The sequence below is a fragment of the Manduca sexta genome, chromosome 22, assembly GCF_014839805.1.
Source record: "Manduca sexta isolate Smith_Timp_Sample1 chromosome 22, JHU_Msex_v1.0, whole genome shotgun sequence".
Classification (NCBI taxonomy): Eukaryota; Metazoa; Arthropoda; class Insecta; order Lepidoptera; family Sphingidae; genus Manduca; species Manduca sexta.
Genome location: NC_051136.1, coordinates 304,439 through 321,093, shown reverse-complemented (window position 1 = coordinate 321,093; position 16,655 = coordinate 304,439). Strand labels below are relative to the sequence as shown.

Here is a 16,655-nt window from a genome sequence, read left to right as displayed (position 1 = left end):
ACCACCAATGATTGTGATGATGCAAAATGCGCTTGTTATTTCACCTCATCGTCATCAGCCTTATGAAGTACACTGATGAACATAGGCATGGCTAAACGATGTTATCCATAGTTCAAATTATATATTCAATGTAGTTTATCAATGGATTAGAGTTTAAAATATTATTTTAAGTGATGTACGAGCTTTATTTATGTTGATTATGATTATAGTTACTATGCTATTTCTATGTACGTTAAAAGACATAACTTCTCCAATCAAATATATTCAACTCTTTTCTAACTAAAAGTAGAATAGCCAAATTAAATGCTCCACTTGCAACCGCCAGTAGTCCATAAAATGCATAGCGTTCTTTACAATCGAACTAAAATATCAAAAGTTATTTGCGTGGCCTATACGATGGCCAGTGTTCTAAACTGATTATAACTTTAACCACAAGAGACGAGGTTGAATATTTGAAAAGCTATTGGCAGATGCATTTTAATGAAATTCCTCTTTGGTTTAATTTAGAGGAGATAATTTTATAGTCCGAGGCAAAGATTTTAATATTCCCCAAATGAGGGACAGGAAATAGCTATCGCTTGTTACTTGGTAGGTTTCTATGAACATAGTACGTAGGATATTATAGATTGTTTACTAGAATTCCCAATTGTATTCCACATTTGACATTATCTTCTCTAATATGTTATTTATTTTGATTTTATATATATGAATCACTAAGGGGTATTTCGCTTGATAAAACAATAGCAAATTCATAAACAAAGTTAGGTAGCGGCGATAGCCTAGTTGGGTGTGGAACGGACTGCCAAGACGAATGTCCGCAGGTTCAAATCCTAAGGGCACACACAGGACTTTTCTAAAAAAAATTATGTGTGTATTCTTTGTGAATTTATCGTTCACTTTAACGGTGAAGGAAAACAATCGTGAGGAAACCCGCACATCTGAGAAGTTCTCTATAGGAATTTCGAAGGTGTGTGAAGTCTACCAATCTCTCAGTAGTAGAGGAAGCCCGTGCTCAGCAGTGGGCAAGTATATAATACAGGGCTAATATTATAAACAAAGTTAAATTAAAACATTTACGGCACTGGCTTGCATTCAACAGTTCGACAGTTAGATGATAATTTCTCTAAATCGAGTAAGTAATGTACTCAGTGGTTCATTTTGGTATAGTACAGCTAATACGACTACCGCGCTGAGGTCCTGGGTTCGAAGCACGGGTCGGGCCAAAATAATTGTCACTGGGTTTTACCATCTTAAAATTACCCAGTCGCAACTCGGAGTTAGGAAATTTCTGATGTGATACTCCAGTACCTCGGAAGGTACGCAACGCTGTTTATTCTACGCCTAATCTACAATCATGTCGGATTGCCCTTTCACCGGAGTATGAGAGTGAAGGAACAGGGAGTGCAACTATGTATTGTGAACACACTTGTGCACTATAATATCTCTTGCGTATCTGCCAGGTCTCCGTCGAAATTGGCCGCCGTGGGCCAAATTCGGCTAGAGAGATTCAATTCATTACATGCAGACTGCTGCTCAACGTCAGAAATTCATAAAGCAGTAATATTCCTATCGAGATCCCACTATATAAAAATAAATGAAATGATTCGCGAACCTTTCAAAATCAAATTTGTAATAACATCCACATTTAAGGATAATAACCAATACAATATATATTATGATAGCATACCCTTTCCCGCATTCGTTCTTTGTTATATTTCTATTAACATTGTTCCAGTGAAGTGGAAACTTTGCTTATTCTCAAAACATCCATTCCGTCTCATTTGTAGCTCTTTTGTTACAAAAGGAATAATGTGTAGGTAACATTTGTTGTGTATGATGCGTACTGTATTGTTGTTGAAATAGAATTATTCATCACGTAATGGATTTAGTAGGACAGTCTTTGAGTGAGTTTGAACGAGTGAGTTTTAATGGTTAGATAAATTAATATCACACACAATATTAATTATTTACCAATGTCTCAACGTACACACACGCACGCACGTACACACGCACTCACGCAAGCACGCACGTATACACGCACTGGCCCTTTATCTCCCAATTGGTAGACTGAGGCGCACTGGCACTTGAATAACAGACAAAACCATGCATAACTAAAGCTTTACATTTCTAACATGATAAAACAGACGTTGATGGTATCTAAAATCAATAAATAAACATACCTATTTATTAAAAAAAATCTATTCATATGTATCTTACCAGCATTTTATAGCATTCATATTTGCTCCGAGTGAAACTAGTCAAACTAGAATTACCAAACAAGTCCAACATATTTGAATAACAAAAGCTATCTATTCTGCCTTCATCTTACTGGCATAAGTGGAACCTTCGGATTCGCCCCTTATACACTAAGGTTCAGACTGGGGCCAGCAAAAACAATTATTAAGTAACATTGCCAGCAAAAGCCACATTTCAATGTTACAGCAAGTTATTGTGGGCAATTTGGAATCGCTAAATCAATTTGATAACCGCTCGTGGTCAATTCTGTTCCGAAATGAAGATGCTCAATTTAATTTGATAGTTCCGAAATGATTATTTTGTAAGCGTTTTCGACAAATTCTAATGTTTAACCGCAAATCTTTTTTTAAGTAGTGACGTAAAAAAGATGACTAGTTTGGTGGCGGCTTCGCCCGCGCGAAGTAACATTACCGGGATAAAAGACTCGCTTTATATTTACTCGAGATAATATGTAGCCTATATTTTAAGTTAGACTTCTAACAATACAATCGGTGAAAACTGCATTTAATTCCATGCAGTAGTTTTTGCATAATACATGTACGAACATACAAAGACAGATAGATAGACAAAAATCCAAAAAACTCTTGTTTTGGTTTCTCCTGCTCCAATAAAGTTCCCCCATATTCGTTTTTCTTCAATATCTATAATGTACAGACATTGGTTTGTTAAAATTTGATTATATTATGTAAAGATTATTAAATCCTATTCTAATAAATGAATGACGTTGGTAGACGAAAATTAAATACGTATACTTTTCATATTTATGATGTAACACAAAATCTAACATAATCTTCATAACAAATTAAAAGCACAGAACACTGAAATCCAATCAGTCTATGGGTTTAAAGAAGGTTTTATTGCGAAAAACGTATAGGCACGTTTTAACTGGCATGATACAGACTGGAATAGAAAAAGAAAGGAGAGATACGGCGATGGAATCTGCGAATATAAATGAATCCGGCGTTTGCATGCAAACATTGCGCGGGATTTAGAACGAAGTTCTATTATCTAGTTTAGTTTTTTCCTGGCACGATGCAGTGATTAGAATGGACGTGATAAATAGCGTCCAAGTTATATGTCCATGAACAAGAGAGACGTCTCATGACGTTTGCCAGAATTATAGCCCCCGATATTAAATGTATCTAATACCAAGTCAGAATGACAGGCTTATTAATGAGTACAACGATCATTATACAATCAGTTAAAAATTCAATGGGTATTGGGTACTCTCCCAACAATAACTGCATTACATTCATTGATTCGCAACTTTGGCTGGTTCTTTTATGAAAATTTCTTTCTTTTATGTATTATTCTAATACTCAGTTCCGCCGTAATATCTTATTAAAAAAAAAACGCATAACTTTAATAAGAATAACTTGCCATTGATGCTTATTTTAAAAAAATATATAATATGCATATATTTTAAATAAATAATACAAAAAACTAACTTTTAAAATAAATATATATTTAATTTGATGAAATATAATTACTTTGCAAAACCGTATTCGATGCCAAAGTTATGTTGATTTTTTAATTGAAATAGCCTCTAACAAGATGTTCAGAACGTAAAATGATTTGCGAAGTCCACGACAGATACATAAACACTCGTGATCTCACGCTAAGATTTCTGGAGCGGTAGGTCCCATAAACTACGAGGGACTTTGGTCCCGCAACATCTAATCCCAGAACAAATATTTACGGGTCGTACGAGCACTTATCCTGCAATTTATACTTCAGATTCTTCGGGTTGAAATGGAAAAAAAATTCATTGAAGAGAACTTGTTGAACTAAAAATATATGTAATGAAGTCTTGAACAAGCAATATGAGATAGAAACACAATACAGGGGCCTTATTCTGTATGCCACTGTAAACGCATAACGCGGTCGTGTCATGTTATCTTCGTGAAATTAATGTGGAATGGTATTCTGTATACCAATTTCTATTGTGTTAAACGTGACGCTTTGTGTTATGCTTTCGTTACGCATTGTCAAAATAACGTGCAGGGGCCTTATTCTCTATCCCGCACGTTATTTTAACAGTGCGTAACAAGCACGTAACACAACGCATCATGTTTAGCACTATAGAAATTTGGCTTACAGAATACCATTCCACGCACATTTCTCGAAGATAACATGACACGGCCGCGTTACGCGTTTACACTATCATACAGAATAAGGGCCGAGGATAGAGAAGAAGGACCCAGAACGTTTTGTCTGCAGCATGACAGTATAGACTACAAAGAAATGGCTAGTGAAAAGAAATTTCCTCCCTTAATACCAAATTTTCTTGCCTTTCCAAAGGCTGTTCCGTAGCGTTCAGAAACGAACTGGAAATTCTTCTTACTCATTCCATGGACGATCGTGGACTCTCGTAATCACTTAGTTTTAGATGTTCCACGTAATGACATATCTAACTAAAACTGATATATAATAAGGCAAATCGGAATATTTAGGATATCGACATCATCTTTGCATATAAGCACAATTGGGTTCACCCATAAATAATAGGGATGATATATCGATGAAATATTCTTATGTAGATCCGGAATGAATCACAAGAATGGATTAATTATACCAGGAAATCTATAAGTTGTTTTAGCAACGAGAATAAACCACGTAATTATATCCACGATTCTTTGAAGGTATGAGAGTCTATCATCGTATCGATGATCCCAATTTTTTTATACTGGCACGCTACCCCTTGGCATATGATAGTGAGAGGTCTAGTCCAAGTAAAGATGATTACTCCTCATCAGTCGACACAATTATGCCGGCCTGTTGGAACTGTTAATTTACATTAAATAAATTCCTGAAATATAAACTGTTCAAAATGTATCAAAAACTGTATCAAATTATTATCGTGAATTTTATATTATGTAATGATATTTTATGTCACTGTTTAAGAGGAGCTTCGTCTAGTATCGTGGGGCATTAGTCTTATGGCCTTCCACTGAGCAAACGGCCTTGAGTACTCGTTCCACACATTTAGAGCGCACGTGTTGCGGGAATATGCAAAGATTTACGAATAATTATAAAAAAATATTTTTACTCTGTAAAAATTTAAAACTACCAAAATATTCCTTATAACGTTGTATTATATCTATTCAATAGTGTTGGTTAAATATTTAAAATATGTGGTTTAAGAAGATCTGACGGAATCTATAATTTTAGTGGCATATTCATTACGAAATTAATGACATAATATCCACATTTTAACAATTTTGAAACAACCAGAGTAAAGTTAACATGTATGATTAATTTTTTTATATGTATTATAAATGTCGAATAGATAGCTTTTAAAGTTATGATTACCGTAACTTTATGCTGTTAGGAGCGCTTTAACTCATTACCCTTGCCTAATTAAAGGTAGTCTTCAACCATCAAATTTCTTATGTAGAATTATTCCATAAACCGGTTATTTTACCTTCTCTCCTTCTCTGTTATAACTTGTATCCACAATAGAAATCAGATTTTTGTTTGCATGCTATCGCTCGGCGGTAAAATGGTACACTGGTACCAGCCAGATAGACTCCTTGGTCACTAGGAAGTCTCTACATAAGAACATAGTAAATCCATCTACGTAATGTTAAGTCATTTGTCTAAACACTTTCAATTTGAATAACTAAAGTGTATTTCGACGGAAACGTTTCCAATCCAAAGGGCATTTGATCTAAAGTGGGATGGATACAACCCAGTGATTTGTACCTTTGCGATTCGACATAGTCTAAATGTTAGTAGCATATTTCTTGCTTCTGGTCGCTTTAGTGAAGCGATGGCAATTGTGAACCGTATGTATGTTAGTTTAAAGTTGTAAGTTGAGCAATCTCTTTTTCAAACAAAACTAATTGCGTCGTTGGTGGTTGGTAATTGTTTAAGTTGAGGTATTTAGTTAAGTCTTCGATTAGATTTAAGTTTTTCAATTCAAGAAAAGACCTACTCTGTATAAGATTGCTTGACTTCTTAGGTTTTAAAGCCATTGTTTGTGTTAGAACAAAAGTCTAACCAATGACAGTCATGAATAGTGCCATGTTATTCAATTGTTTTGAACATGAATATAAAATGTTGTAACCTAATTTATTTCTTGTGGAAAGCGTTTAAATAAAAATGTCGTCCTCTGGTCAAAATTGGACTGTCGAATTTAATATATTTGTTACACACATTATGCATTGAATTATTATTATTGAAAATGGCTGTATATGAACTTTTCTTCTGCCAAAACACAACCTCTGCGCGTAATTTGCTTAAAAGGGAATTTGTTTTACATGCATTAATATATTATAGATAACTCTATATCCGAAATTCCTTAATAGTTTCAACTATGATTTTAATTACCATCGATCATGAAAGCCATAAATAACAAACATCTTAGGTACAGTCAACCAAAAAGTAACTGAACAAATACAAAACTGCGAAACGCTTCTACACATTAATTTCAAACGACATATTCTTTTTTGTTTATCCAAAATAAAGGTAAACCTTTAATATACCTATTAGTGAAGAAAAAATGATTGTCAACAGGAACACAAAAGTTTAAGATGATATAAAATTTTCAATTCGTTCAACTATTTTCGTGGCTGACTGTACTTTGTCGAACTTAAGAATACTGCTCAACGATCATGCCTTCGCTGGTATTTTACGAGCCTTTGCTTAAAACTGAGGTAATTATTCATGGTCATTTCATCCCTTTTGTTTTGTTAACAGAAATTCTAAATTAACTTGACGTTAACAGTCCCTATAAAGTTTAAACAGCTACGTAGTCCTTAAGGCTTAGCCTGTCGAATTATCCCGAATTACTGGCTCAAATGACCATCCACGAACTTCCAACTGTACCACGCACCTTACTGTTGACAGGCATCACCACATTGTTTACTTTTCATTTACGTATAATTTTCTTATGACGGCATACATTGATGGTTTTACAGCTCCATTCAATGGAAATTCTTGTTCTGAGCAAGCCATGTACGATAGGTCGACGACGTTACAGATTAAAATGGATGGTAAATCTACCGAACTCGGGCTACGTAAGTCAGTATGGCGGTAACGCTGTATGGGAAAGAACGTGTTTCTGTACAGTTATTCGACTCGTATGCGATCTTTTTCGCGCAAATTTCGAAAACAATTGTGTATGTTTGAATGAATTTTGATTACAGTTCGAATAAACTGATATTTAATTGTGTAAATAACGTGTTTTAGTGGTATTCTTAAAACTGGATTGTTAGTGATAAATTTTTCTTACCTAAGGTAAGTGATACGTTGGTAATAATATCGAAACGTATTAAGTTAATATGAACCGTATTTAAGGAGTAATGAATCGATTATATAATTGTTAATGAAGCTATAAAAATAAAGTCATACCGTAAGTTAAAGTAATAAATGGAAGGGACACGATAAAAACTCTTTTATCTATTATTTTAAACAACGATGAAATTACGTAGAATTTTTTATGAGCTTTGTCATGCGGTTGGTGGTTTTTTTTTTTAACCTTTGGTCTTTATGACCTGTACTGTTTTTAATATTATTTTTAATTACGCCGCTCCTACCTTGTTTTTAATTCAATTAGTTAATGTATTCTTTTACCGAAAATAACAAATGTATATTGTGCGGGATTAATCTAATGTATGTTAAAATCTCTGGATTTGTATTGTATTGTTTTCTTCTTTTTTTTCATATATATTTTATTGTTGTTTTAATCAAATAACTTCATGTCTTATATATACATAAAATACTAACCATAAAATACTAACTAAGTACCAGAAACAAATTTTTTTAACAATCCCGAGGTGAAGTTACAGTTCATAAATATAGATCATACAAATGTCATAAGTCATTGTTTTATATAGCTTTGCCTTGAAACAGATAATTAATTAATGTAAAAATATTTCTGATGTAATATGACTCTATCGAATCATTTGTTTATGATTACAAAAAAACAGTCTTCGAAACGTCGGGAGAAAATTTAAAATATAAAAAACCTTGAAAAAATCCTTAAAAATGACATTCGTGTAAACAAAAGAAATCAATGTTTACGACAAACATATCTATCGTCATACCTAATTATCACTACATTAACAACACCTACGAAGCAATTTATTTAAGTAAAGCTCAATATCAGCAATAACTTATTGGTAGATAACCTATAGTTTATCAAAATACATTATTTATGCAACTGGCGTGATGAACTGGAATCATTTAAAAATAACCGGTTCACTATAGCGCTGGGTCGTTCATGGAAGGATCTAGGGGAGGCCTTTGCCCAATATTGGGACATTATAGGCTGATACAATATAATGCAATGCATTATTAATAATGATTATATGACGTCACTTCAAACTACCCTAGTCGTTGATGACTCATCCTCTTCCAGTGTCCGTTTTGAGCCGAGATTCGTAACCCGTTAGTGAGTAGCCCTTAGCATGATCACTTAATTTTCAATGAAATTTTTGTATCGCACCCCACAGTCGACATCAAGCGAAACCTGCAAATGGGATGCTGAAAACCAAAAGTCAATAACACGTAAGTCAAAAAAAACTTGTAACTTACACTGGTAGGCAGTAATACAAATTGCTGCTCACGAGTTCAAACCCAACCCTATGGCACAAGCTAAATGTGTGTTATTATAAATGTATGATCGTTCTGAAGGTAAAGAAAATCGTGAGTCGAGTTTTAAACATCAGAGTTGTTCAAAAGACTGCCTTTGTTCTCTCGGAGAATTGTTGAGGGATTCGGCAGACTTTATAGAGAAAAAACCCTACATTTACCTCTATGGAGCTATGAGAGATTTTGAAATACTCTCTTTTAAGAATAATAGACAATGGATTAAAAATATGTTACACAAAAATAGACTCGAAAAAGGTTTTAAAAAAATCTTTTTTAAATTATTCGGAATAAGTGCACGATGAGTTGATAAAACCGATCCATGACATAGAGAACAACTAGTCGCATCTCTGCCTACCTCGTCCAGTATATCAAAATGTGTCCGAAACTAAAATTCACGTAAAATCAGAACCCAAGCCTGATATCACGCGACTCGCTGTTTACAGTGCATTAAATCAAACAGAGGATTTCCGACTAGATAACGTATGTGTTATGTTTCAAAAGAAAAACGCAATGGCACTCGCGCGCTACATCTTTTATTCACATAGTAAATTATTCCCATTGAGTAATCCTGACTTTATGGCATGAAGGATGTGAAACATTGGCTATGTAATTGAGATCACGGTTATACCACAAAGGGAGAGTAGGTAGGGATATAATAAGGTTAATCTCGTTTCCTCGTTTAGGGTTTGAGAATTAATTGGTTTACTGGTGGTAGGTCTTCCATATGTGAGAGTTCGCCTAGGTAGGTGCCACCGCAATGTCTATTTCTGCTGCTAAGCAATAGTGTGTAGTCATTGTTGTGTTCCGGTTTGAAGTAAATTGTAGCCAGTGTAACTACTGGACATAATAAAACAACATTTCATGTCTCAGGATAGCGAGCGCAGTGGAATACCAATCATTACTTTGTAATTCGAGGTGTTGGGTGGTGTTTCTACTGTTTATGAGCGGTCGTATCTTTTACCATCACGCGAACGGTAAGACCGTTGCGTCATTCAAAGCATTAAAAAAAATACATACATCTTACTCAAGTTTTAAGTACAGTAGAAACCGGTTATAACGACACTGGTTATAGCGACGCATCGGTTATAACGAATAAATTGTAAGGACTCTTTAAATAAATGCATATAAAAAGCGTATTGTTTATAACGACTATCGGATATAGCGTCCAGATTCGATGATCCCTTCGATGTCGCTATAACCAGTTTTCACTGTATATTCATTAGACAGTAATAGTATTAAACAGCTAATGTTGATAATATTAATTATATTTGAGAGCATGACTTGTGTATTTAGTCGGTTTACATTTATGTGACATATAGCATTTACTCGAAAGTTGTGAACCTGACATTGATATTACATAATTCTATATGAATTAAATCACTTTGACGTCATAATATTATATTAATTTATTTATTTTAAACTTCTTATACAATGTTTAAAGGTGGAGTTAATGACAATGGCATTCTCTAACAGTCAATATTTAGGTGCAGAGATAAAACAATTTAGGCCTTAGAAAGGAAAGAGTTATTTCACATAAAAATAGTATTTTATTGAAAAAAACTCTTTTATTGAAAAAACCTTGCCATGTCCTTTTAGCGACTTTAATTGATTCCGAAACGGATTGATTGGTTTGCGGCAATATCACTGGCAAACCAAATATAGAGAAATTTGGAATTCAATTTAGTCGATCTACGTATTCAATGACCATTTCTATAAAACAAATATTTATTGCTTGTAGGGGCTGTGATACTAAAACAGTATTAAATATACTATATTATAACTGTTGACTGCTTCTGTTGTGAAGGTTAAGAATATTGTACATATTTCGATCCACTTAGTACCAATATAATAAAAGTAATCCAAAAGTGTCCTGTTCCTGGGAGATCTAGAAGTCATCCAGTAGGCGTGCCTAGTCCACCTTGTCACTACAATACCAGGATAAAAATTACCTTATGTAAAGATATATTAAGATTCAAACTTAAATGCAATAAGTATTACAAGTTAAGTTTTTACAATGCCTCTAGGCAACATGGCAGAGGAGTACCTCTGTCTGTAGAATAAGTAGAACTAGCACTTCGTATACCTACCTAAACAATGCTATCTAAAAACAAACATAATACTTTACATAAACCGCGCACGATATTTTATTTCGACCTTGTAGTCTAAGTATTATGTCATTACGATGCGAACTGACTCACTGGGGTCTATAAATGGTGTTCCAATGCGAAGCAACATACTTGCTAATTAGACTAGACACGCGTGTTTGTTTGCATCTATTATGGAAAGTTAAAACGTTCCGCAAGAAATTCTAGACATAATTAAGTCTATAATTGACGTGGTGTAATGTTTTTTTTATGCTAAGTGGTAAGTGGTGGTCTAAGTGACCCCACTGTACCTGATGGTAAGTAGGGTGGGGTCCAATAGAATGTGACTGACGAGAGATGGTAACCCCTCGGCACTCAACACAATTATGCCGGCCCGTTGGAACCGGATATACACAGAAGATATATATGTGAAGAAATACTATACAAAGCACCTTAAAGAAGGATTTAAAAAACGTTTTTATACGGTTTTAGCGACTTAGCAGCGTTTTCTTGTTTAGAGGTAATATTACAATTGTCGGATAAAAATCTATCCAATAATTTATAAACTGACTGAATATAAAAGTGAAACAAATTGTCAATTTTATAATTATTCATTTTTAATTCGTTTGTATACTTTATCTTACGAATAATAAATGATGTTTGAAAAACTAGACTTTAGAAATATAAAGGGAATATCACTTTATAGTTACATATTTTTGATATTTCGTTTTTCTGGTGAAGCTGTTTGCTTTGTATAAAAAAGGAAAATAATACATAATATAACGCTTGTCTTTATTTATACTGTTGAGAATTCTTTAGGCCCAAAAAAGGTTTTAAGATATTTTTGTTCATAGAAGCAATAATAGTTTTAAAAGTTTATGAGGCGGACTTGCTCTACGTATTCATTATACAAACCACATTATAATATATTCCAAACTAAATAAGTTTCATGCTAGCTTAGTTTTTAAAACCCATAACTTGCTTGTACAGCGAAGAAAATTCTGAAATACCAACAACTTTGTATGCTAATTTCCGCTGTGCACAACCTCTATACAAAGTTTTATATTAATCAAGACTTTTCGAGCAACTAAGCATGAAAGAACCGTTTGCAAACATGGTAACCGTCTTCAAAAATGGAGGAGGTTTTAATATATACCAGCCCTTTTTTATATATTATCCGACTGCTGGGCACAGAACGCCTCTACTATTGAGCAGGATTAAGCCTTAGTCCACCATGCTGGCCTAGTGTGGATTGGTTGACCACATATCCTTAAATTCCTATAGAGATTTTCTGGTTTCCTTACTATATTTTCCCTTACCGTTACAGCTAGCGAGAATTCACAAAGAATACACACATAATTTTAGGAAAGTCAGAGGTGTGTGCTCTTGGGATTTGAACCTGCGGACGTTTGTCTCAGCAGCCGTTCCATACCCAACTAGGTTAAGGTTTTAATACGTATGTATTTGTTATATGCGGGCATATTTTTTTTGAATACGGAAGAACATTGATTTATTGTTTGGATTCAGTACCTATAGAGCGTATAAATCAATCTCATCTTTGGGTAAAAGTAGACAATTAGAATCTTACTTATAAACTTGTTTTAGCGTTAAGAGGTGGTTAAGAATTGCTTAAAAATATCTACCAAAAAACATCACTAGTTTCCTAGTTTAAATCTTACTAAGAGGCAAGATGCCGATTTGACAAAATCTCAACTGATATCCGGTTAAAAAAAAGTTGCATATTATGGCCCTATATTTCCTAGTTTTACTAACAATGAAATAGTAAATACGTTTTTAATAATAAGTCCTGATACAAAACGTGGCAGAGGGAATCAAATTTCATTTATTATTTGCGACTGTGTATTTACGCAATTATTTCACTGATTTCGTGTTGTTTTTGTGCGCCGATTATATGCCAACATCAAAACTGCCTGCGGGTTGAATTTATGATGACACGATGTTTTTGTATTAAACATTAATTATATACATATTATCTGGTATACCACCTCTGTAGTTTAGTTATATGGCGTGCCCCTTACTACGCTGCTCTACGGGTCCGAGTTCGAATTCCGAGCGGGGCAAAGTGATATTCAACTTATCTGTTATGTATTCTTTGTGAATTTGCGCTTGCTTTAACGGTGAATCAAAACATCGCGAGGAAACCTGTACTTGAGAAGTTCTCTATAGGAATTTTGAGGGTATATGAAGTCTACCAATCCGCACTAGGCCAGCGTGGTGGACTAAGGGCTAATCCCTCTCGACTAGGAAGCCCATGCCCAGCATTGGGACAGTATATAATGCAGAGATGATATTATTATAATATATGCAATGCGGCGCGTATAACGTATAGGTCTATCGATATACAATCAAGTACAAATAATATAACTTCCACCAGCTTAAGATACTACTCCAAAAATACTGGAAAGTAAAGTCTTATTTCATGGATAATAACGAAGCCTCGCACATTGTAGACATTTGCGAACATCTGTATAATTACATATCTGCCACGACCTTGTGATAACAAAATATTTTCGCGCGAGTGTAATCAAATTATAAATAATTATTTTTGTATACAGTTCGCTAATTGCTTGCAGAGTTATATGGTAAACTAGCTTTTGTTCGCGGCTTTGCCCGCGTGAAGGAATTTTCTGGGATAAAAGTCCCGCTATATATTTTCCCGGAATAGAAAGCCTGTAAACCTTCCCAGGGTCTTAAACTATCTCCATGCCAAATTTCATAAAAATCCGTTCCATACATTTGAAAAAAATATAACAGACAGAAGAGGAGATTTTGTTTTATATATAGATAGATAAAATTTGGTATGAGCGTTACACTATTTCTATCCGCATTTATACATGTCGAAAAACGCATAACTTGCATTTTTCAGGATAAATAAATCTATGAGACTTGATCACCAATTATTTATTTATTTTACTCTTCATATACAACAATGAATAAAGGCGGACTGAATGCCGAAGGCATTCTCTACCAGTCAGCCTTTGGGTGATGCAGAAATGAAAATAATATAGGTGTGTGTACAAAAACATAAATAAGTATATATCATTATTTAGAATTATGTGTGTACAAATCATTTTAATCACTACATAGTATAAAACAAAGTCGCTTTCTCTGTCCCTATGTATGCTTAAATCTATAAAACTACGCAACGGATTTTGATGCGGTTTTTTTTAATAGATAGAGTGATTCAAGAGGAAGGTTTATATGTATAATAATAACATCCATTAAATAGTGGAGAAATACTGTTATTTTGTTATGTTATACCCGTGCGACGCCAGAGCGGGCCGCTATGTTTTTATATACAACGATCACAGTTTTTCTGTACTGTATTTAGTATCAGCATTGCACCCGTGCAAAGCCGGGGCGGGTCGCTAGTTAACAATATATTCGCATTTCCACCGTTAGTACACAGGATTTAGAACCGAGTGGATGGGATAGTATGCAACATACTCAGTTTAATATTGATTCTCATAACAAATATTGCAGAGTATTATTACCGATCGTTGCCCCAAATGCAATATATTGACGATCTGTCGACGCATGAGTAATGTATTGAATACATCTTCGATATCGATGTGAACTCGGAGTGCATCAATGGAGAAACATTTATCTTAAGTCTCTCAGCGGGGGCTGTGGAGTTTAACACCGGGTTCAAAGTGGATACATGTTTTTGATGTAAATATGATGGAAAATTCTTGGTAGATACTATGATTACAAGTGATATATGATACAAGTTTCTGTAGATAGTTTATACTTCTTTGTATATTCCTCCTTCAGTTCGAATATTATGTCCCTGATTTAAGCAAACTTAGCCAACGAGACACTTGACGTAACTGACCTAAAATCTTATATCCCAGAGCAGTGAATTCATTGCTATCGATTACTATGTTATTAAAAGGTCATAAAAAACTCATAAAATTATCAAGATCCCTTGCATGTATCAAGACTCTTCTAAAATATGACATATTAACTATTATTAATATTCTTATCGAGGAAGAATTCTTGTAGAATTAAAAAGAAGGGATTGACATTTATCTATCAATATTGGAAGCCGATACAATAATTATCAATTCCAACATAATGCTATCATGAACCCAAAATTTGTAATTTAATTATGAAGATCAAAGAGAAAATTCCCGCTGAAATTCAACGCAAAAACGGCGGGAACCAAAAGATTAATGAACTTGTGATTAAAAACAAGCGAAATCACGTGTATGTGCAAAATTGTTTTCGAGACTTTCGTGTTTTAAAATTAAATATTTTTCCGCACATTTCCTGGTTAATTAATACAATGGAGAATGAAATATAATTAACAATACAGAATTAAACTGGAAGTGTGCGATTACGAACGTACGGATGTAAAATATTTATGCATTTATTTATACATTGTTGGTTCACTGGCTGTGGTTGGGTTGTGCTTCGTGAGGTTTCGTGTTCGACTTCCAAGTAGAGGTAGTAAATTTGAATTGAAATATGCACCTTATTTCGCTGTGTTTATGTCCAATATGAAAATGCTTAACTGTATTACTTTATAACATCAATGATAATTTATTATAGATATTAGTGTCTGTATATCAAACGCAAGTACCTATAAATCTGACATCAATTATACCAATATCATAAATAGAACTGATACTTGAACACCTTCTTGGTTTAGTAGTACACTTGAGATCTAAACCGTGAGGTTCTAAGTTCATTTATCAACGAACGAACAATTTTGTAAAACACATACGCTTCGTTGTATCACTCTTGAATGAATCTCGGTCAGTCAGTGACATGAGGAATGCACAAAAATCAATCAAGACAGGAATCAATTCAGAATATTGATATCGACGTTAAACAAACAAGTACTTAAGTGTTCGGTTTTGATTTATTGCCTCTTCAAGGAGATTGGAGACACTTGGAGTGGATTTTAGGTAGCAACAAAGAAGGGTTGTGTTGAGTGAAGTTGGCTAAATATATTTTGAAATATAATGTAGTTCCGAAAGTTTTTGTTGATTACTGCGTGGATTTTATTTTTGAGATAAAAGTGCTCCTGCACATGTTTATAATAATATAGCATATGGATTGTGAAATTTAATCGTAATCGATTTAGCGGCTTACGCGTGATGTAATAGTGGATCAAAACATCTCATTTATAATCCATGTGGTAGTTAGAGAAGTAAGAAACCTTTATATATAAGATTATATTTGTACTAATATTTTATTCCAAGCACTTTTTGATGTAAGCAGCGAGAGCCTAGCTGGGTGTGGAACGGACTGCCAAGACGAATGTCCGCAGGTTCAAATCCCAAGGGCACTCACCTCTGACATTTCTAAAAAATCATGTGTGTATTCTTTGGGAATTTATCGTTGGCTTTAACGGTGAAGGAAAACATCGTGAGGAAACCTGCACATCTGAGAAGTTCTCTATAGGAATTTCGAAGGTGTGTGAAGTCTACCAACCCGCACTAGGCCAGCGTGGTGGACTAAGGCCTAATCCCTCTCAGTAGTAGGAGGCCCGTGCTCAGCCGTGGGCAAGTATATAATATAGGGCTGATATTATTATTATTATTACTTTTTGATGTATTCGCAACACACAATCGATTTAACCTTCTAATAACCCAACTTCAAAAAGCCGATAACCGAAACTTCACTTTCGTTTTCGGTCGAAACAAAAAACATTTTCGGCCGGTCCCTTTACCGAAATGATTTATACAT

At 34.2% G+C, this 16,655-nt stretch overlaps 1 protein-coding gene across 4 annotated transcripts in view; it reads left to right on the top strand.

Annotated features, from left to right (window-relative positions):
- The first annotated feature begins 7,290 nt into the window (after positions 1 to 7,290).
- The window catches only part of LOC115449750 (CD151 antigen), a 187,211-nt gene continuing 177,846 nt past the window's right edge, over positions 7,291 to 16,655 (top strand). For all 4 annotated transcript variants that reach the window (XM_037441222.1, XM_037441219.1, XM_037441220.1 and 1 more), the window contains exon 1: positions 7,291 to 7,497. The gene's annotated coding sequence lies outside the window, so the exon portion shown is untranslated. The remainder of the gene's footprint in view (positions 7,498 to 16,655) is intronic.